Source organism: Tenrec ecaudatus, chromosome 7 (genome assembly GCF_050624435.1).
Source record: "Tenrec ecaudatus isolate mTenEca1 chromosome 7, mTenEca1.hap1, whole genome shotgun sequence".
NCBI lineage: Eukaryota > Metazoa > Chordata > Mammalia > Afrosoricida > Tenrecidae > Tenrec > Tenrec ecaudatus.
In genome coordinates this window covers 44,253,116-44,276,089 of record NC_134536.1, presented here as the reverse complement: position 1 = coordinate 44,276,089, position 22,974 = coordinate 44,253,116, and the positions used below count along the sequence as shown (strand labels likewise).

Sequence of the window (22,974 nt, the reverse complement as noted above, 5' to 3'; positions counted from 1 at the left end):
GCATATGAGCAATTGATAGCCTGTTCCCAGTTTGACCCCTGGTCTTGTTTTTATTGCTGTTACTGAGCTTCCCCACGTCTCTTCCTGTATGTGTAGTTTATTTGAATGCTCTGTATCTCATCTGGTAAGGCATTATATACAGTCGTTATTTTTTTATGTTGGAAAAGGTATTGGCTAGGAATAAACACATTGGTTTTTTTAAAATGCCATCATACAGCTTCCAGCTCTGTTTCTGGCACCCAGGTCATATTTTCCAAATGCAGATCCTTCCTCCATGTTCCAAATTTTACATACCTATCACCAGAATTTATCAGTGCACCTTGATGGCATGTCTGATCAATCTGAGATTGAAGAAGTTGATAGAATTCTTCATTGTGTTCATCATTGTGTTTTGTAAATTCAGGTAATAGTTACATTATATGTATTTGGACTTTAGTCTAGTAAGTATGAATCTTGACATACATTTTTGACAAAGAATGTAAAACTATTCTTTAATTTACAATTCCTGGCATTGTAAACCATATAATTATCCCATTCAAGAGGCCAATTCTAGTCCATTTAATCTAATTAATGTCTAGGCTATTGATTTTATACATTCCATTTCACTTTTTTTTATTTAAAATTTTCCTAGATTCAAGCTTCATGTATTCTATGCTTAGTTTGCTAATGCTTGCTGGCCACGCTGAGAGCTGCTTGAGTCCTGCCATGTTTCCACCAGTATTGGATCCACTTGACTTTGCACCCACCGGCCCGTGATTTGCTGCATTCTGCATCACTGCATGTGTCAATGTCAGTCTGCAGAGGGACTTCCAGACCAGTTTTATACCTTTAGAATTGAGTTGGACTGAGCTGGAATGCTTTCTGATATGTAATTACTTCTTTATATGAAGCTCTTTCTTAGGAATATGTATGTGCATCTGGGTTTGTTTCTCTTGTCAACCTAGCCTAACACAGTCTTCTTTAATTAAGGCATGAAAAAGATTAATTTTTTCTTGAAAATTGTAGTAGATGGTCTACAAGTATGAGCTTCTTTTTTTAACATCATCTGGTCCCTGCTAAAACAAAGAATCCCAGCAACATTGCAGACTGGGGACACACACATGGGTCACCAAGAACCAGTGTTGACCCGTGGCCACCGATTGTGGTTTTCTTTGCGTGTGTATGTGTGGTAGGTGTGTATGTGTGGTTACAAGCACCAAAGATTTTATGTAGTTCTGAAATTTTTATCTATGTCTTGTGTATTACGTTAAGTTTAAACATAAAAATATTAGCACCATAAATATTCTTTCTAAATATAAGTTTAGAATAATTATAAGTGAGCAATAACAGTAAAAGAAGTGTTCTATGTATTCTATTTAATCTATGTATGTACTTTGTAGAAAATAGAAAATGTTCAGTGGTAGCAAATTTATAATTGGATCAGGAAATTACGAAGATTTGTAAATGTCAGTCGCTTTTATTTTTTGTTTTGTTTAATTATTTAAAATTCAAAGTGCCAACCCTGATTCATAAAGTAAAACATTGTTTAAAAGTATAACTAGTGGGTTTTCGCTTCCTTGTGAATAGAGCAAAGAAATTGTTACCTACTTGAGAGCAAAGGAAGGTGGCATAGTTGGCACTCTGTTTCCCTCCTGTCCTGCTGACTGCTGCAATAAAGGCAGGTTTCATTGTATCACAAAATACCAACTACGTGTTCTTTTAGGGCAGGGGTGGGGAACATATGGACAACGGACTCTATGCCCTCAAGACCATCAGTCCTAGCTAATATCACATGCCTCACTATAGAGAAGTTTCTGGCCAATATATTAGGGGGTAGGTCATGAAATATTTGGCCAAATAGTAGGCTAATTTTTAAGTTGATAATATTGTATGAATCTTGAATGATGTTATAAATATCTAAATAACCCTTAGCAAAAAAAAGGCTCCCTGCCAAATTTAGGGCATGCTGTACAATTAAAAAAATCACAATGCATATCCCTGAGAAAATACTCTTTAAATCAATGTTAAAAGCCAAACCATGTGGCTCTTCATATATAAAAACAAGAATAGAATTATATATTAGTACCAAAAATTCTGCCAGGATAGCTTTGTAAAACATCACTTGCTTAGTGTAATTTTCCAAGTGCCACAAATGGTTTTAACTACATATATTAATAAGTGTCAGTTTGTGATATCATATAGCACAGAACAAAACAATTACCTGGGTGGGAATACTTTGAGTGTTGCCATTTCCAATCCAACTGTCATCTTGCTGCTGATGTTCACCTAAGTCTCACAGCACATAAACACTGCACCCATGTAAGTAATTTATGTTTGGTAAGTGAAAGATCTCCACTCTGACACAATATTCTGGGCAAAATCACTATTTCCTTTGGGTTTATAACTTGGTTTATGTAATATGTTTACGAGACTTATGAAAGTAACCTGGACGGTCAAAATAGGTTATTAACATTTGAACTTTCCAATCAGAAAGTTACCTTCTGACAAAGGAATTGAAATAGATAAGTCCTAATTTCTACTTCCTGCCAAAGAATAGAAAAGTGGGGCTAATGTCTCTTGTCATAGAGAAAAATACACACACACACACACACACACACAACCCAGCTATCTTTTTACAGTCTAAAGGAGGAAGTCAAACAACATGAAAACTAAATGATGAAGTTGTACTGAAGGTGAACTTTGAGCAAGTTCATAAACAAGCAATGAATCTGAAAAGCTTCACATAAAGCAGCCACCATTCACCCTCATGTAGCCCGTAGAAGAGGAATAACTCTTGACCAGAGAAAGATTATTCTCTTACCTATATCCTGTAGTTTACACCAGATTTAAGTGTAAAGGAACTATATGCTTAAATCAAAACACTGCTGTATAGCTGTCTGGGATTTTTTGATATATTTGTTTTCCATTTAAACAATGTGATAACATATATATTTCCTGACGTTGTCATGTAGAGTTGTTCATTCTTAAATGTTCCTATAGAATTGTATGAGAAATGTCCAGTAAGCAATGGCCATTATTTATGGAAATCTGGATTAAGTGAGCTCTATATAACCATTTATGGTGCTGTCGGGTAAGAATCCGGCTGCCAACACAAGATTAGCATGGCTCAACACCAGCCGCCACTCTGGGGAGAAAAACAAAGTTGTGCACTCCCTAAAATGGCTAGCATCAGAAACCCTACACGGAGGGGCTGAGAGTCGGAATTTACTGGATGGCAGTGACTTTGGTTTCTGGTTTGGATCTAAACATTTCAGTCAAGTTTTTAAAACTCAAAGTAGGCAAAACATGAAAATTGATTCTTAAAAATGTTTCATTTGAATTGGATATGCATTGCAAACACAAGTTATACATCAGTGGGGTTAGCTGTCACTGAGTTGCGTTTGCATCATGAAGTCCCATCAGAACTGCCCTGAGGGTTTGCAAACTGTGAGCTTTCTAAAGCTATGCCCCAGAGGTGCTTCTGGTGAGCTCGAACCGCTGACTGTTTGACTAGCAGTTGAACACTTAACCCTCTGCACCACTTGGGGATGCTCTCTGGCAGATAAGGTGATCATTCAATTTCATCTGGTAATGTGAAATTATCAGCGATTTTGTCATCGCCTCCACCATTACTGACATGCGATGACTTTAACCTGGAAAAGGAGGAGTGAGTTTACTTGCATCTTAGGGATTAGGCACTGACAGGGACTTTTTCTGCCAAAGGCATTAGGCAGCAAAGTTGCAGTCAATGGAAAGATGTCCAGGAGTTTCCATACTTGCCTCTTGCACCATATAAAAGTAAGTGATTATATGAGATTTCATTTTAGATTTTCTTAAATTCTAGTATGTTCACCTTTCAGAATGGTTCTAGGATAAGTCATAGATGAAGGTTTCATAAAATATGTTGCCACTGGGGTTTCAATTCACACATAAAACGGTTCCTCCTCACCCCTAACAAAACATGTTTAAACATGTTAGTGGGATCAGAGAATGGCTGCAGATTCATTGTCTTCGTAATACACTTAACTTAGTCGCATTAGGGTACCTTAAAAAAAAAAAAAAGTCCAATCAAGGTGGTGGCTTTTGAGGGTATCTCTTGGGCCAGTTACCTGCAAGGCAGAGAGGCCAGTTCGGAAGGTTCTGGTGACTGGAGAGATTTCACAGGAGTGATCTTGATAGCTTTTCTAGCAGGACCTAGCACTATCTGCCAGCCGTTGAACCCATTCGAATCGCAGGGACCCCATAGAAGGGGGTGGAAGTGCTCCTGAGGATCTCTGAGACGGAAACCGTTTCCAGGGGGGAACAAGGCACCCAGCATGGCTGTCCTATGAGAATTTGATTGGGAAACGGCTTCCATCTACTCTAAAGCCCTCATATGCCCCTTCAGAGCTCTTTTTGTTCTCTAAAATCAAAGGATTTTGAAAGGAACACAATTTAAGCAGCTCAAAGATGTGAAAAGGCTGTCAACCTGATATCAATCAAAAGCATAGGATTCTTAGAGAAAAAGTTCAAATTGGAAAACAAACAAACAAAAAACCCATATTGCCATCAAGTCAATGCTGACTGACTTACAGTGACCACATAGGACAGGGTGACCCACAGAACAAGGAGAACCTCCCTGAGTCTGAGACTGTAACTCTTCCAGGGGTAGAAACCCGTTCTTTCTTTGGAAGAGCAGCTGGCGATTTCGAACTGCGGACGTTATTGTCAGCAGCCCAGTTCGTACCCACTGTGCCACCAGGGTCCGTAGGAAAGAGAGAGGGGGGGAGCTGCTTTTAGGAGTGCACTTATCTAGATGGAGGAGAGCTAGTAAAACCATAGCTTTGTGTGTTCATGTTTTTATTAAACAAAGGTTACCATGATTCTGTAGCAATACATTGTGACTTACTCTTGGGTGGTGGTTAGATTCTATGCCAACATGATAGTCTGTGTGGAGGTAGGAGTGGATTTCAACCTCCTAACCAGGACACAGGCTACTGTTGTGCCCTCGAGGGTCACGCCTTTCTGTAAGAAAGAACATGCAGGGGAACTCATCTCTCTCTGACCCCCTGTCACCTTCTTTTTTGTCTGGATCGTGGATCTGGCTCTGGACCGGTTAGCCCATACGACCCATCAGTCTCAGGAGCTATAGTATCCTGCCATGTTCCTGATTATGGTGGATTCTCAGAATGCAGCACCCACCAACCTGTGCTATCCAACCTGCCCATCTCCCACCTTCCTACGTTACGTCCCCACTTTGTCCACTGGAAGCTGCTTGAGGAATAAGTCTCCAACTAGCATCTGACCCATGGACTTGCGTTGGACTGGGTTGGACCACTTTCTTGATAGAAAATTCTTCTTTGACATAAAGTTTTTTCTTTATGGAAGTGTCACTATCTATATGAATATCGACGGTTCTGTTTCTGTAGAACACTTGGCCGAATGCACCTTATATTTGGTCTCAAAAACTCCATGCCACCGGCCAATTCCAACTCATCATGACCCTGTAAGACAAGACAAAACTGTGTCTCTTGATGTCTGAGACTGTGCATTTTCACGGGAGTACAAAGCCTTGTCTTTCCCCTGCACAGGGGCCGGTTGTTCCGAACTGCTGAACATTAGCCACTTCTCCACCAGGGCACCCATGCAGTAAGTACTGGCTCTAAACTAGGCTCCCTCTGAGATGAGAGTGGCATGGTTCTCTTCCGAAAGTCAGTTCAGTAGTAGCTAGCTCTGTGAAAACAGAGTATCTGGGAGAAGCCGAGATTTCTTTTAATTTCAGAAAGGTCAGCTATAGTGCAGTGCACGTCATTAAGAGTAAATAAATATTATTCTACTTTGGAATTAATCCTGCTACCTTGTAGTAAACACTATGAAAATATCTTTCTCATCAACTCGGTACCCTGACTGTTATGGAAAGCGGCTTCGCTGGAATATGCAGTCCAGCTTTCAAACGGTACAGTTGTAACTTCCCTCCTCAAGCAAATAAACAGGCACGCACTCACGGGATTTTGTGCCTAAAGATGTGTGTTGGTGGACAGGACATTTTGTTTTAATAAAATGAATTATTTAATTTCATGATGATTTTTCTTGTTTCTTTATGAGAAGTCTAGTGATCTGCGACTGAGAAATGAGGGGATTAAGCAAATATTTTCCATTCCTTTTTCCCCCGTGTGGCAGATTGTGCGCGAGAGGAAAAACAAGCTCTGAGGTTGATGGTAATGGGATTTTCATATTTTTATACAGCTGGCCGAAGGAAAGAATTGAAGGCTGTTTAAGGGAAAGATTCTTCTAATTTTTCTCTTAATATCATACTTCTGAACATAGGGAGACTATTTGTCTTTTAATTTCAGAAGGATACCATCATGCTGCTTTATACAAAGATCTGAAGAACAAGCCATATTTAAAAAGTTTTACTCATGGCAAGTACAATGCAGCTTGAGATCTTGGTTACAATAACTGATCTATGAAGGCTCTGGAATCATTGTTACACAGACATGGCAAGGTTATTTTAAATCAGTTTAATGCAATATCCTTCATGTATCAGACAATTTAGTCACTCAATCATACTAAGAAGCATTGTGCAGTCATCACAACTTGAAAACGTTTTATTCCGATCCTCATTGTTGCTAGCTCCCAATTCCTCCCATCCTCCGTCACCGTGCTCCAAGGTAGTCATTCATTCAGTAACTGTCTTTGTAGATATACCTATCCTAGATTTCACATAATACAAAATCATACAAAACATGGACAGGAAGCAAACAAGCAAACAAAAAGGAACAACAGTTAGACAAAACATGGAAAAAATTCATTCAAAAAGAAAGCAGAAAATCTTAAAAAAGGACACAACTTTAATATCAGTGAAATCAGATCATATGATAAGGCATTGCATTTTAACCAAGCTATGTCTGCTCTAATTGACTTTAAAATGCTCTCTGTCTGATATTAAGGCTATTCACGTCCCTGGACTACGTTCAGAGGGGATTCGGAAGAACCAATCGTGTGTGGACTCGACAAATGGACTCTCAGCTTCCAGTGTCATCCACAGCCTCTACAAACCAAGAATTCACAGCTGAAGCACTGATCCTATTCTTTCCATTGGATTTTAATATTATTTATAATCCTTCCATCAGACAGGCAGATGTGCTTCTACCACGTGGACTTCGTTGATGCCTCACTTAGATGGCTCCTGGTTTGAAGACAAACATTTAAGATGCTCTTCTTCCTGGCAGGCAGGCACCATCTGCTTTCTTCATCACACTTTGCTATCGCACCGTACTTTCAGTGATCTCCTCAGGAGGGCAAATATCGAGTAGGGCCATCCCATAAGAAATACTTGTTCTTAGATTGGGGCAGAATTAAGTGTGAGCACAAAAGCCATTCATATATCTCTGGTTTATATAGTTCATCTCAGAGACATCATTCTCATTTTATGATAGAGGACGTTATTAATCACTCCCCCACCTTCCCATGGTGTAGAAGGAAATTCCATTGATAAAATCATTAATTCAGTCCATGGTATAGAATTTAAAACACAGTTAAAAAAATAAAACTATACCAGTATCATCCAGCTTCAGACTGCAATACACAAATTGTTGGTTTGTCCAGATTAAACTCTTCGGTGACTGGACACTATTTACATTAACAATGGGGCTTGGTGAGAAGGCAAAACTCTCAATAACACTCACTCACAAATTCAGAACCATTCCTACCACATTGGTACTTGTAATAAGAAAGCAAAGAGGGCATTAAAATAACAAAGATATGGTAGTCCCAGGTCACCAGCTACTCTCAAAGCAAGAGATGTGTAGCAAAGTCCCAAGACTACCAGTTGGATAATCTCTCAATACAAGTTACCTGCTTCTTCTCATACTGGGGTGTTTCAGCCTTAAGCCCAGGAAAGTCTGTCTGTTCCTTAATTCGCCTACGAGTGAGTTTGAGGGAAAGCCCAGGTCACTTAGTGGGGCTTCCATGTGGAGTCCTTCTGCTGTGGCCTGTGAAGATTGTCGTGCGCCTGTCAAAGATGAGTCTACAGTCTCCGTAGTTTATAGGACCCGGCCGGAGTCACCAAGGGCTTGATAGAAACAAGGTAAAAAATGTTCAATTAGGAACATAGTGCTGGACATGTTCTCCCCTGGGGTTCTATGTAAGAGCGTTCTTAAATATTCTTGTTTGGTTGTTTTCCTGATAGGCGGTTGCTTCACCAGTTTTATCCATCAACAGAAGTGCAATTGCCTTCTCTGAAACCTAGTTGACTTCTCTCCTCCACTGCCATGATTCTAGTCCTACCTTACAAATCTGGCTGGACAGGAGGATGTGCAATGGTACAGATAGGAACTGGAAACACAGGGAGTCCAGGACATATGAACTCCTCAGGACCAGTGGTGAGAATGGAGATACCGGAAGGGTGGAGGGAAGGTGAGGGGGAAGACGGGAGGAGATTACGAGGATCTACATACAACCTCATCCCTGGGGGATGGACAGTGGAGAAGTGTGTGAAGGGGAATGTCAGATGGCGTAAGATATGACAAAATACTAATTTTAAAAACATCAAGGGTTCATGGTGGATGGGGGAGCAGGGAGGGAGGGGAAAACGAGGAGCACATACCAGTGGCTCAAGTAGAAAGGAAATGTTTTGAGAATGGCGAGGGAAAAATGTACAGATGTGCTTGACACAATGGATGGATGTATGGATTGGGATAGGAGTTGTATGAACTCCCAATAAAATTATTTAATAATTTAAAAACCCTCTCCCCTCATCACTCTTGTAGGAATATATATTGATTTGGGGTGACCTTAACAAAATATTGTATAGCAGCAACTAATGATCTTCTTCCTCTCCCCCTATCTTGGGAAACTGACCCTAGCTGAGGTAAAGTCTCCTTCCTGAATGGTTTTTAAGATGTCCATATAAAGGGGGTTGGGTATGTTCATGGACACTATACAGGTTCTCTACCTTATTGCTTGGGAACAGAAGCCTGCCTTTTCCTTAATGTTGAGTCTCATGGTAATGGACTCATATAATATTTATCCTTTTGTGACTGACGACTTCATGCAGTACAATGGTATCCAGGTCCCTCTATGTCATGAGGTGTTTCATGATATCATCACTGCTTCATAGGTATGCATACTATTCCAATTGTGTGTATGTTCCAGCGTTTCTCTATTCATTCACCACTGATAGGTATTTAGGCTGTTTCCAGTTTCTTCCTATTGTAACCTGTGCTGCACTGAACATGAGACATCATATGTCCATTTGGGTTCTGTCTCTTAATTGTTAGGGGTTAATTCTCAGCAAAAGTGTTGCTGGGTCATATGGTATTTCTCTTCCCAATTGTTGTAGGTAGTACTATATCCCTTTGCACATGGTTGGCCATATGTACATGCCCACCAGAAGTGCATACAGGATCTATTATCTCTGCACCTGCTCCAGCATTTGTTGTTCTCTGCTTTGTTGGATAATCTCATCCTTGCCTTAATTTCCATCTCTTGGATGGCTGGTGATTGTGAACATTGCCTGTTGTGTTTGTTAGTCAGTCTATTAGCATCCCTTGTGAATTGTTTATTTGTGTCTTTTGCCCACCTCTTAAGTGGATTATCATTAATTTTTATTATTGAAGCTTTTCAAAATTCTATAGATTTTAGTGATTAGTCCATTGACAGTTGTGTCATTGCTAAATATTTTGTCTGAATTCCTAGGATCTCATTGCACTGTTTTGATGTAATCATTTGCGGTGCATAAGTGTTCATTTTTAATAGGTTTCAATGATCTATTCTGTTTTCTAGTGTGTGTGATATTTATTTTATTTGTTAGTCTGGGTAAGCCCTGCAATAGAGGCTTTAAGTTTGTCATAATGTTCTTCTTGCTAATCCTTGTAGCCCTAAGGTTGGCCTTTAGGTCTTGAAAAGATCTTGAATTCATTTTTGTGCATGGGTGAGGTATAAGACCCACGTCATTTTTCTTCAGGTGGAGATTCAATTTTCCCTGCACCACTTGTTGAAGAGGGTGTCCTGTTCTCACTTAATGTTTTTTGTTTCTTTGTTGAAAATTAGTTATCTGCAGATAGATGTTTTTATCTCTGGTCTCTCCTGTTCCATTGGTCCATATAGCTATCATTTTACGAGTTCCAGGCTACTTTGAGGATGGCACAAGACCAGGAAATATTTCATTCTGCTGTGCATAAGGTTGCTATGGACTGGAACTGACTGGATGGCACTTAGCAACATAACCACATCTCTGGTGTATAGAAATCCAATTGATGTCTGCTTGTAAATCTTGAAACTTGCTACTTCGCCAAATCCCTCAATTGTTTCCGAGCAGTCTGTTTGTGAGGTCCTTACAGTTCTCGCTCTATAAAATCATATCATCTGCAACTCGTGAGCTTCTTTCCCAAATTAGATTTCCTTGATTTCCTTGTCGTGGCTCATAGTTCTGTCTGAGACTTCCAGCAAAGTATGGAATAAGGTGATAAGGGTCACACTTGTCTAATTCCTGTTTTCAGAGATGTTTTTAGTATTTCCCTATTGAACTTGATAATGGATATGGTATCTTTAAACGTCCTTTTTTATACTGAGGAATTTCCCTTCTTTTCCTACTTCATTTATTATTTTGATCAGAAATGGAATCTTGAATATTTTCAAATTCTTTTTCTGTATATATTGCTGTGAGCATGTGATTCTTAATTTTTGCTTGTTTATTTGCTAGATTAGATGGTTCACTTTTTTGAATGTGGAACCAGTAGTGCATATCTGGTATGAATTCCAGTTGGTCATAATGAATTATTCTTTTGATATCTTGTTGGATTCTATTGGCCAGAATTTTGTTGAAAAAATTTTAATCTATGTTTATGAGGGATACCTGTCTGTATTTTTATATCTTTGTGAAGTGTTAATGTCTCTTATTATTAGAATCAAGCTGTTCATTGAAAAACCAGTACATATTGAATATGGAATGGAAATTAAAAAGTTGATGGAAATATGGACTGAGTTCAAGGAGTCATTAGCAAACTTTCTGGGGTGATAGGAGTGTGCAAAATTTTTATGATAGATATTTATTTGTTTATTCAAAGTTACTGAATTATACACCTATCTCTGTATATCTTATTCTGTTAGATACAAAAAATTGCTTTGGATCGCTATAATAGTAATCCATCAAAGTGTCAAGTTAATATTTTCTTCTGACAAGGTATGCTTTTTCAATTTCTTTAACTATTTTCAAAACATCGAAAAAATTCCTAAATATTCCACTCTGTATATTTGAAACAATAATTTTATTGAACAATTTTTATAATAATTTCATTTAAATATAAATTGAGGTAATTGTATATATTGATAGACATTCTATATTGAACTCTTTGCTTTCCAAATAGTATTTTTCTACCTGTCTTCTTCGAAAAGCAAATTCATCTTTTACCCCATGCTGTACTTGACAGTCGCTGCAAGTGCTTCAATCTTCTTCCTATAGATTGAAAATCTGTTCTTGAATCAAAAATTGAGAAGTGAATACTCATTTCACTATCCAGCACACAATTCACCTTCTGGATAAGTTATTTGGTATAATTTTATACTGTGATGTATTTAACTAATACCTTGCTGCAATTATTGTGGAGATTTTTCTGGGAAGAGTAGATTATGAATTTGTTCTTATAAAATTTGATTGTATTAGTGGTACATAGACACGTAAAATATGCTGTGTATTAAGTATGGTTTCAAAGTTATTGCATGGTAATCACCGAACTGTAACTACACTAGCAATGCATAATGATGACTTGGGGAAATGAAGGTTAACACTGAGCCATTCTTGTTGTTAATCTCTTTTAAAAATATAATTACAATAATCTCATAAACTGAGGGAGGTAGATGTCTCGGGTTGGGTCCCTAAGGAAACAAAACTAGTAAAGCTTGTACATACATATATCCCAAACCAAACAAACTCCCACCATCAAACCAATTCTGACTCTCAGCAATCTTATATAGGATGTGGAGACTCCAAATATTTACTGGAGCAGAGAGACTTAATTTCTTCCATTGGTACAGCTGTTGGGTTTGAACTGCACTGCAGTTAAGAAATCCAATGCTTACAGAATATCATGACCAAGATATATGCTGGCTCAGAGCAGATTTCATCATGGAAGTGATCACATCATATGGGATGGCATCATGGAGAATTACTAGGTGCTAACTGCCAAATAACTGAGAATTCTGACTCACCCAGCAGATATTTCTATATAAATCTGTATTTGGAAAAAATTGTAATATATATGCATATAGCATATGCATGTGATATATATATATGTATTGCAAATTTTACAACAACAATTGAATCCAATGTCAGAAGGTCAGGTGACAATCTTCTGGCTGCAAAGGTAAATTCATCCATGTTTAGAAATGATTACTTGTCACTGCAAGGCTGAATGAAGCCAAGTAAAATGGCAGGATGCTGATGTCTCCCAGGACTGGAAGGCAATATGAAAGACCACTGGCTCACATCCAAAAACCAGAGGATTGATGAGCCAGATGCAGGATTCAGACAGAAAAACAAACAAACTTTTCCACAATATCACTTATATTAGAAACAGGTCACACCACTGAAGAAAATTCCTGTCAACTTATTGCCTGCTCATAGATTTCATCCTGGAAGTGACTGCTTTATGTTAGATTTCATCTTGGGGGAGTAATAGATGTTAAATGCCAAACATTCAAAATTCTGGTCCACTCAACAGAAAACCTTAACTATTGTTGTTGTTGTTGTTAGTAGTCTCCAACACATAGCAACCCTACGTATAACAGAACGAACCCCTCCCTGGTCCTATGCCCTCTTCACAATTGTCCTTATGTTCCAGCACTTTGTATTAACTGATGAGCAGTCCATTTTGCCCATTTTCTTCCTCATTTACACTGCTCCTCTATTTGACTCAGAATACTGTCCTTTTCCAGGATTGATCTCTGCTGACATGCCCAAAGTATGTGAGATGAAGTCTCACCATCCTTACCTCTAAGGGGTGTTCTGGCCGTACTTTCTTTTAGACAGGCCTGTTTCTTTTTTTGGAAGCCCATGGTAATGTCAGAATTCTTCACTAACAACATAATTCAAATGCATTGGTTCTTCTTTAGTTTTATTAATTCATTGTTCAGCTTTCATATGCAGATGAGGTGATTGAAAATACCATTGGTTTGAGTCAGATTCACCTTAGTCCTTAAACTCTACAGAGGTCTTGTGCAGTACATTGACCCAATGCAATGCATCATTTGATTCATTAACCTTTGCTTCCATTGGCATTAATTGTTAATCCAAGCAAATTTAAATTCTTGAAAACTTCAATCTTTTCTCTCTTTATCCCATTACCTACTGTTTCTGTATGAGAATTTTGGTTTATGTGTCATGGGGTTGTGGACCCTACTGAAGACTATAATCCTCGATCTTTATCAGCAAGGACCTCAGGTCCTCCTTATTCTCAGCAAGCAAGCGAATGTCATTTTGTGTCACAGGTTGTTAATGGTTGTTAAGAAGCCTTCCTCCCTAGGGTTACACTTGCTTCTTCATGTCAGCCCGCTTCTCTGATGAGTTGCTCAGCATCCAGATAGAATTCGTGTTGCGGAAGGATACCACCCTGATGCACACCAGTCATGATTTTAATCCCTGCAGTATTCTCCTGTTTTGCTGCACAACTGCCTGTTGATCCGTGCACAAGTTCCAAATGAGCACGATGTGGTGTCTTGGAATTTCCATTCTTCTCATGGCTATCCATAGTTGTAGCTATAATAGTAGCTACTGTCATATTTTAAGGAGTGAGAAACAGAATCTTAACTAAATCAATTTGTCTTTCTCTTGCCTCGCTCTTTTACTAGTGCCACAGAGCATTAAGAATGAAAAGTTTTTAGGAGTCATCATTAAAAATGGATCTATATTCATAGAAAGTAAAGTTCAGACTTGTGGTAAAACCTGCCGACGTCATACATAGAGGACCCCTGGGGGAACTGGGCTGCTCACCACCAGCTGGAAACCACCAGATGCTCCTCAAGAGAAACAGAGAATGGCTTTCTGCTTCTGTAAAGAGCTACCATCTCAAACTTCCCATGACGGTTCTACCCTCTACTACAGTGCGGCTATGAGCCAGTATTGACTGGATGGCAGTGAAATTTGGTTTGTTTGCCCATCTCCGGATCCGGATTGTTTATTATAATTTTTCTATTTGATCCAATAAAAAGACAAAAAAGCACCTGCAAAAATGGTGGTGATTTTTTTTTTTTGCAGAAAAGGAATGACATTGTGATTCCAGAGAAACTGAAACCAAAATGAAGAACTTCATCTTCAGTTTGATAAAACTGAAATGGTCTGGGAGATTATGTATCATTCTATGCATCTGTGAAATCCAATCATCTACATGACTTTTCTTAGTGAATCAGCAGGTTCAGTAATAGTACACTTGGTATAGTAGTGAGAGCATGGATACAGTGAAGCACTTGATGGAATTTTCTTATAAGACTTTACAACCATTACCCTTGGCTATGGGCAAGAGATACCTGATTGGTGGTGGTACTCTTATGTCAGTCAAGGGCAGAGTAGACTGGCAGCCCTTTGTTAATCCTAGCTTGATGCCTAAATCGTGGCCAGAGCTGTTTCATGCCTAGGACACATTAAAAAATAATAATTTGTATATTAAAACGAAAAAAAAAGACTTTACAACCAAACTGAAGAGAGCGTGCTGATATCTATAAATCAGATACCTAGATCTATATATAATCAGATATATATCCCCAAACCGATGCTCATTTGCTTTTTTCATGTGAGGGGGAAAGAACATTTGGAGTCCATTCCACCAGGTCAGACTATTAACCAACCTCTATTTAGAGGTTCTGAAAAGATTGCATAACAATGTGTTACAATAAAAGGCCTATTTTGTGGCAGACAGGGAACTGGTTTTGCCACCATGACAATGCACCTGCTCATGCAACCTTCCAAGTGCACCAGTTTTGTGGGGGATAAACCCCACCAGGTCTCTCTTGTCTATGCACCTTACTCACCTGACCTCATTCCATGCAACCTCTTTTTGTTTCTGCGAATGCAGAGGGACATGAAAGGACAGCAATTTTTCGTTGTGTTTTTTTGAATTATTTTATTGGGGGCTTGTATAGCTCTTATCACAATCTATACATGTATCCATTGTGTCAAGCACATTTGTACATATATTGCCATCACCATTTTCAAAACATTTTCTTTCTACTTGAGCCCTTGGTATTAGATCCTCATTTTTCCCCTCGCTATCCTACCCTCCCTCATGAATCCTTGATAACTTATAAATTATTATTTTTCATGTCTTACACTCACCAATGTCTCCCTTCACCCACTTTTCTGTTGTCAATTCCCCTGGGAGGGGATTATATGTAGATCATTTGCTAGGTTCCCCTTTCTCCGCCCACCTTCCCCTTACCCTACTGGTATTGCTATTCTCATGATTGGTCCTGAGGGGCTTATCTTCCCTGGATTCTCTGCACTTCCAGCTCTTATCTGTACTCAAGTACATGGTCAGAATTGTAAGGTAGAATTGGGCTCATGATAGTGGGGTGGGGGGCAGGGGGAACCATTAAAGAACCAGAGGGAAGTTGTATGTTTCATCGGTGCTCTACTGCACTCCACATTCCCCCTCATACACATTGGTATGATTTTTTGTCGTGGGTCTTTGATGCCTGATACCTGATCCCACTGACACCTCATGATCACTCAGGCTGGTGTTCTTCTCCCATGTGAAATTTACTGCTTCTCAGCTAGATGGCCACTTGTTTATCTTCACTCCTTTAAGACCCCAGATGCTATATCTTTTGATAGCTGGACACCATCAGTTTTCTTCATCACATTTGTTACGCCCCCATTTTGTCGTGTCGGGAAGGTAAGCACCCTGGAATGCCTGGTTATTAGAACAAAGTGTTTTTGCATTGAAGGAGTACTTGAGTAGAGGCCCAATGTCCATCTGCTACCATAATACTTAACATATAAATATATGTACATAGATCTATTTCCCTATCCTTACATATAAATATATTTACATATGTACATTCCTGTATTTAGACCTCTATAAATGCCCTTTGCCTCCCAGTTCATTCCTCTGTTTCACAAAGACAATAATTGGACACCAAAGAAGAGGTGAAGAAAAAAATGAGGGAGGCTCTGTCAGCCATCCAAACAGATGAGTTTGAAAAATGTCTCCAAAAATAGAATTTCACACTTGACAAATGTATTAAGTGTAATGGATAATACTTTAATTGTGATAAGGTTGATTTTGGTAAACTGTTTAAACACATAGTTTTGGGGAAAATATTGTTTTATTGGGGGTACCCCCTTGTATATGTGCATTTATGTATACATATGTCATGTGCATGAGCTATTGTGTGCCCTTCAGTTTGAGTTAATTCCAATTCATAGGAAATCTTCAAATCACAGTATACAGCCAGACAAGATTTCCAAGTTTTTAAGCTTTGGAACAAATTTCCACATTGTTCGCCCATGGAATGCCTGGTGGGTTAGGTTAGAACGGCTGTTTTCCATTAACTGACGAGTGCTTAAGTATTTTACTACCATGACTCTTTATGGTGCTGGTAGTATAAATACAATCTGGACTCATTTTTCATGAATACAGAAGAAAATAAATATTTTTAGATGAGGTGTCCACAAAAGGCTGTACTGTGAAGAAGGATGTAAGGTATAGCTACAACAAGGATAAGGTTATAGTTATAAATTCAATTGGGAAAGGAAGAAGAGCTGTGCAGAAGAGTGGATTTAAGATAGTTTGAGTCACCTGAACTCCTAGAAACTTGAAGTCACCACTGGGTAGCAATAACAGAATCCCTTCCATTTCCTAAGATCTGGAATGTGGTTGTTCCTTTAATTCTTCCCAAAGGGATTAGTATGTGTTTGTAAAGCTTATTAGAGGTGCATTTGTATGGGGAAAACAAAATGAAACACAATGTTGACAAGAGCTGTCTGTAAATTTGTAGGTTTGGATTGACTCCACGGCTCTTGGCTTCATATTTCTGGCATATACAACTCAGGGCAGAATATGTTACTGAAATGTTTAAAGCAAAAGATTTTAGTAGGAAATTATAAATATATTTTATTAAATAAAATAGTAAAATCTCTACATGTAAAAATGTGGTATATTTTCTTATCAATTGCATAGTAAGCTTAGAAGACAATATTTTCATATTAAAATACTTAAGTTTTCATTTGAAATATAGAATAGAAAAAAGAGAGAAAGATTAACAAATAGCATTTTTCTTCCATAAAACTGTTAATGTATGTTTTAATTTCTTTCATTCTTTTCTGCTTTTCATGAAGATAAATTTAGAGTGACAAATTGAAAATGCATTTATTTTATTTCTAGGTCATGCATTTTTTTCCTGAATAGTAATGTATGCACAAAGAAAGCATATGTTATTTTAAATTTTTTCTAATTCTTTTACACAGTGGTTATTTAGATATTTATATTTTTGTGTATAAGAAAATATTTGGAAAAGTTTATATCAAACCTCAACCAGTAATTATTCCCAATGAGGAGAAAGAGATGGATTAGAGAGAAAGGAAATGTGACACATACACACACATTTATACAAAACATTGTAAGACGCAGCACATATTAATTCTGAATTTAAAATTAATCAAAAGCTAGTCCATCCACAAGATCCTTTTGCTGTGTTCTTTTTTTGATTTAAGAGATTAATAGAATAGAATTAATAACCAAGTGTTTTTCCATAAACTGTAAATTCATGAAAGATGTTTAATGTTAAAGAAATTCAAGAGCTAGTTAAGTAACATGAAAAATATTGCTCTTTTTAGAGTAAAACTCATCTCTTCACATCATTGCCTTTCCATGATAAAGGACTAGCCTCTACTAACATAGCCAATGTTATTAATTCAAATAAAATGCATACAAGATCTATTTCAATTAACACTATTCTACAAGATTCTTTAAAAATGGATAAATTCACTAATTAACGTCTTTCCAATGAACATGCTACAGAGTCAAAGGTTTTATTGGATGGAGAAAGAATGGAGCATGGTTCTGACCATGGGAGACCACACTCATTTTGCTCACCACCTCCTTTCCAGAAAAACTAACAAACAACAGCACAAACTCATTCCCCCCTGGTAACTCAAAACTTGTATCGTAGCCCATTTTGTTATTGTGTTTCATCAAGTCCACTCAGACTCATAGTGAAGATACGCACAACCGAGTGAAACACTGCCCTCACCATTTTTCAAATGTTTGAGCTCATTGTCACAGCCACTGTCAATCCATCTTGTCCAGGGCTGCCCTTTTTGTAGCTGCCCTTCGACTTCACCAAGCCTGATAGAGTCAAGGTATCTCCTTTTGCAGCCCTCCTGGATTGTTCCAGGCCCCCTAGGGGACAGTGTAGCCCATCTTGGGAAACACTGTTTTATACCCAGGATTTTTTGCCTCCATACTTCAGAGGTTATTGGGCAATCTTTGAAGAGTAACATATTCATCTGTCAGTGGTTGTGTTTAGGTTCTGGGTGACGGTAAGGCTTCTACCTTGTCATGGTAGGTCACAGGAGGCTTGGGAAGTGTTTTCAAACCTTTCTTAAATTCCATTCAGCTTTCTTCTGGGTGGGCTCAGTGTAGCGCATGCACATGTTCTTTCAGACTCCCAAAGTTGACTGTGAAGTCAAGAGGACAATACTTGGATGCCTTTTCTGCTGAATTTCTTAAAATTCTGATTGCTTTGTTGCTTTGCTTGCACACAGTCTCTTCGTATGCGTTGTCCACTATGATTTCTTTTTTTATGCAAGTCAGACGTTGACAAATAAAGTCAGTTATTTCTGACAAGAGTCATGGAACTCTCGGTTCCTATGCATGCCTTGCTCTTTGTGAAAGTTTCCATATGCTGCATAGGATCAGACACCCGGCTCTCCGACAGTGACACCCTATGCTATCATGACTCACAGAAAAGGGAGGGCCCCTCTTCCTCTTAGTGAAGGAAAATTTCCCTACCAGTAGATCTTGGAAGGCTATTTATGAGTCCAGTGTTATCATCCTGCTATATCTGGAATAAGCTTCTTCTCTATTTATATGTGGAGGGGAGTCCCAGTCCTCTGCTGTGCGCACCGAGATTAGAGCATTTGCAACATGAACTAGTGTAAAGAATAAATGATGGAAACCTTTCCCTTCTGGAGAGAAACATAATAGAAATTGGAGGTATAGGTTACCCTCTTTTTTATTTTTCCTCTTCTTTATTAGAGATGGAGTGCTGGTGGCGTAACGGTTATGCATTGGGCTGCAACCTGCAAGGCTAGCAGTTCAAAACCACCAGTCACTACCTGGGAGAAAGATGAGATTTTCTACTTCTGTGAAGGATCACTGTCTCAGAAACCCACAGGGCACTTCTACCCTGCCTTATGGGGTCACAATGAGATGAAATTGACTGGATGGTAGTGAGTTTGTTTTCACCAGAGATACAGTAACAGGGGTAGAGGTAAAAGGAGTGGGTTAAATGGAAAGTATTCATTGCTTCTCCAGTGGTTTCTTAACTTATGTTCCTTCACTTGCTGTATAACCTTAGAAAATTTATCAGAAATTTTAAGTAATTAAAGTAATATCTCCACTACTTAAATTATTTTTCGAGAAAGAGGGTCAACCATGATCCATTCTTATTTTGCCATTAAGAAGACCCAACTTCAATACTTTGTTTTTAGTGTTAGTTTGTTATTCTGATTTCCATATGTACTTTGTATTTTATTCTTAATTTAGTTTTTGACTTTTTATTATTTCTAGCTTTTAAATGTAGATTTAAGATAATAATGTATAAGGAATTCATATAGGTGTGACAATTATAAGGTACCTTAACTGTTAAAATGTGTATTGAAATCTTTAAAATACACATGCCCTTAACTCAGACTTATCCTTTAAAAAGTGTCAAACTCATCACATCATATTATCTGGTAAATACCATTTTATCACTAAAACTTCTCACTCCAAGATATCTACATTAGTTTGCTCCAATCTGGGATGGTTATTGTCAAGGCCTGATACACCATGTCATTCTTTTGTAGGATTTTTCTTGATTACTCTTTCAGCAGGATCTCAATTTTTCTTTTTCATTTTTAGAAATGTTTGTGTATTTTCTGGTTCTTTACTTATCCAAAAATGTTTTTGCAATCACTTACTCTCTATTGTTGTCATTGTTATAAATAATGTGACAAATTATTCCAACATTTAAAAAAATATCTCTCTTAAGAAACGTTACTGTTAGGCAGTAATGTTGAATCTCTGAATGTGTGAAATGAAAAATAAATTACTAGATCAAGTAGAAGAAGTAGGAAAAACTTGTCCAATGTAATTTGATAAATTGTTTTGATTTTATCTTTAATAAACATAGTTGTGTACAGAATAGCTATGCTTGTAGATGGAATTTGGGGGCCACACTCATGGAGACCCAAGCTTCTGATCCTGTGGGTCAGAGAAAGTTTAAATCCAGTACCCTGGATAGCTCCCAGCGATGTCAGCAACTCTGAAGTATAAGATCTTATTGAGGTTTCTATTGATAACTCTCTTGATAGAATTCTCCACACAAGCGCTTCTTTGTTACACATAGTAAAATTACATGCTCATATAACATATGAGCTTCTCGTTTTCTCATCAAATTTGTAGTGCCAGATCTTGCTTAACAACCGGCTTGTGCTGTGCTGGTTACTGCATCCGGCTCATTGACTTCTGTTGCTTTGTACTTGCCACCCTCCCTTCCAAAGACTACATTGTCTGGTCCTTTTCCAAGACAGTTTTGATTATTCTTCTGTCACAACACTATATATTCAATATTCATCACCAACACTATAATCCCAATGTATCATTTCTCCTCTGATCTTCCATATTCATTGTCCAACTTTCACATGCATATGAAGTGACTGGAAATACCATTGTGTGTTTCAGGTATTACTTCAGTATTACATCTTGAAGATTGAATTTTTCTTCAGTTTCTTTCAGCTTGAGATATGGCAAGTGTATTCTTCACTTTTGAAGTTTTTCAAATAGGGTTTTACCCATTTCATCAGAAAGAAATTTTTTTGTTTCTCACTTTCCCATTCCAATCATCAAAAATTATTAATGCATCTTCATTGTGTGTGAGATCAATTTTATATTTAAGAAGTTGGTAGAATGCAAATTTTTCATCCTTGTCTTTAGTGGTTGGTGGGTAAATCTGAATAATAATATTAATTAGTCTTCCTTATAGGTGTATGAATATTATTTTATCACAGACAGCATTTTCCTGCACTGTAGCTCTTAAAGTTATTTTTGATGATAAATGTGACATAATTTCTCTTGAATTTGTCATGCTAGTATAGTAAACCATATGATCGCGCTATTCAAAATATCCCAAAACATCCAAAATGATCCCAAAATCAACTCATTACAACTCACTTATACCTAAAGTATCAACATTTATGTATTCCATTTCATTTTTATTACTTCTAATTTCCCAGATTCAGACTTAGTGCATTCCGCTTTTCATTTTAATAAATATATTTACAGTTGTTTCTTCTCACTTTGAAACATGCCCCATCAGAAAATGAATATCTTCAAAACTTAGCTCCATCCCCATCATTATGGTCAACTCCACTTTAAGGAGGCCGCATATTTTCAGTGTCTTTCTACCTGAGAGGATCTTCTTCTGCCAATAGATCGGACAATGTTCCAACTCTGTTCATAGTTTTCTAAGGCTGATGTCACAGAAGGGGATTGCCTATTCTTTCTTCCTACTCTGTCTTACACTTGAAGTCACGTTGAAACATGTCCACCATGAGAGATCCCACTTTTAGCAAAAGTATTAGTGGCATAGATTCTAGCATTACAGTGACATTCAGACCATTACCGCGCAAGAAACTAAGAAGCCAGTGGTGGGCGAGGTCTGTTAGTGGACCAGAAACGGTGCCTCCTGTCAACGTTGGAGAACACAGTTTGCAGAGCTGATGAGGTTCTGTTGTGGGACTCAACACTCCAATTCAGCAGGCATAAGGACAAAGAACTAACATCAAATACTGTGGACAGGAAAAGAAAATTGGACTTGAAGTCATCAACATATTACAATATTGATATAGGGTATTCGTGAAATAACATGCAGAGGTCAGTGGCATGGAAAAATGTGGAATGTGGATTTTTTCCTGTAAATATGATGTTATAACAGCAAAAGAAAAAATAGTTTACTTACAGCAACTGTGATAAAGATCAAAAGTATTTTGCAACAGCAGAAACAAAAGCAAGCTGGAAAAATAGAGCAAACTATTGAATTGGAGCAACTCTATAGGCAATGACTTCCTCTTTCCTTACTGCTGTCAACTAGATGTAGATCTCAAAACAGAAACACAGCCTGCTGAAGAAATCATGTACTGCCTTCTTCAGGCCTGAGGGTCTTCCCAGCTGTAGGGGTTAGTCTCCTTGCAGAGGTACGCTGAAGCTGTCTTTCTCTGAGAAGTTTGGAGAAGACACATGTTTCATAGGACTGACAACTGTTCTTTATGTTTGTTTGTTTATCTCATTCCCTGCCAGTGCTCTGGCCAGCCCTATTAGTCACGTTTGTTCCAGGATTATCTTCAGATCCCTTAAAGTATGGGGCTACTTTATCCATGTCATCAACACCATTCAAAAACCATGTTCAAGAATTCAAGAACCATGTTCAGTTCAATTTAGTCCCCCAGAATTATGAGTTTCAATATTTTTTTAACTTAATGTTCTCAGCCCCTGAGTGCCTCTGGGATAAGATATTAGAAATTTTAGTGAAACCATCTTGTCCCAAAATTGGCTATGATTATATTAATACTACAGAACAGCTACTGAAAAAATGCCTGGTTCTTCTGTCAGAGTTTGTTTTCATCAGCTTCAGTGACTATAGATTTATATGTGTCTGTTGATTGGGAGCTACCAACCTGAATTGGAGAACATTTCAAGAAGATATTTAACACATTGAGCATATTGGATATGAAGAAAGCAAAAGTCCTTAAAAAGACAA

General features: G+C 38.0%; 1 non-coding gene across 1 annotated transcript; it reads left to right on the top strand.

Annotated features, from left to right (window-relative positions):
• Nucleotides 1-14,455: 14,455 nt before the first annotated feature.
• LOC142454124 (small nucleolar RNA SNORA48) lies at nt 14,456-14,598 on the top strand. The gene has a single exon (XR_012785645.1). It is a non-coding gene; the product is annotated as a small nucleolar RNA SNORA48 (small nucleolar RNA).
• The last annotated feature ends 8,376 nt before the right edge of the window (nt 14,599-22,974 follow it).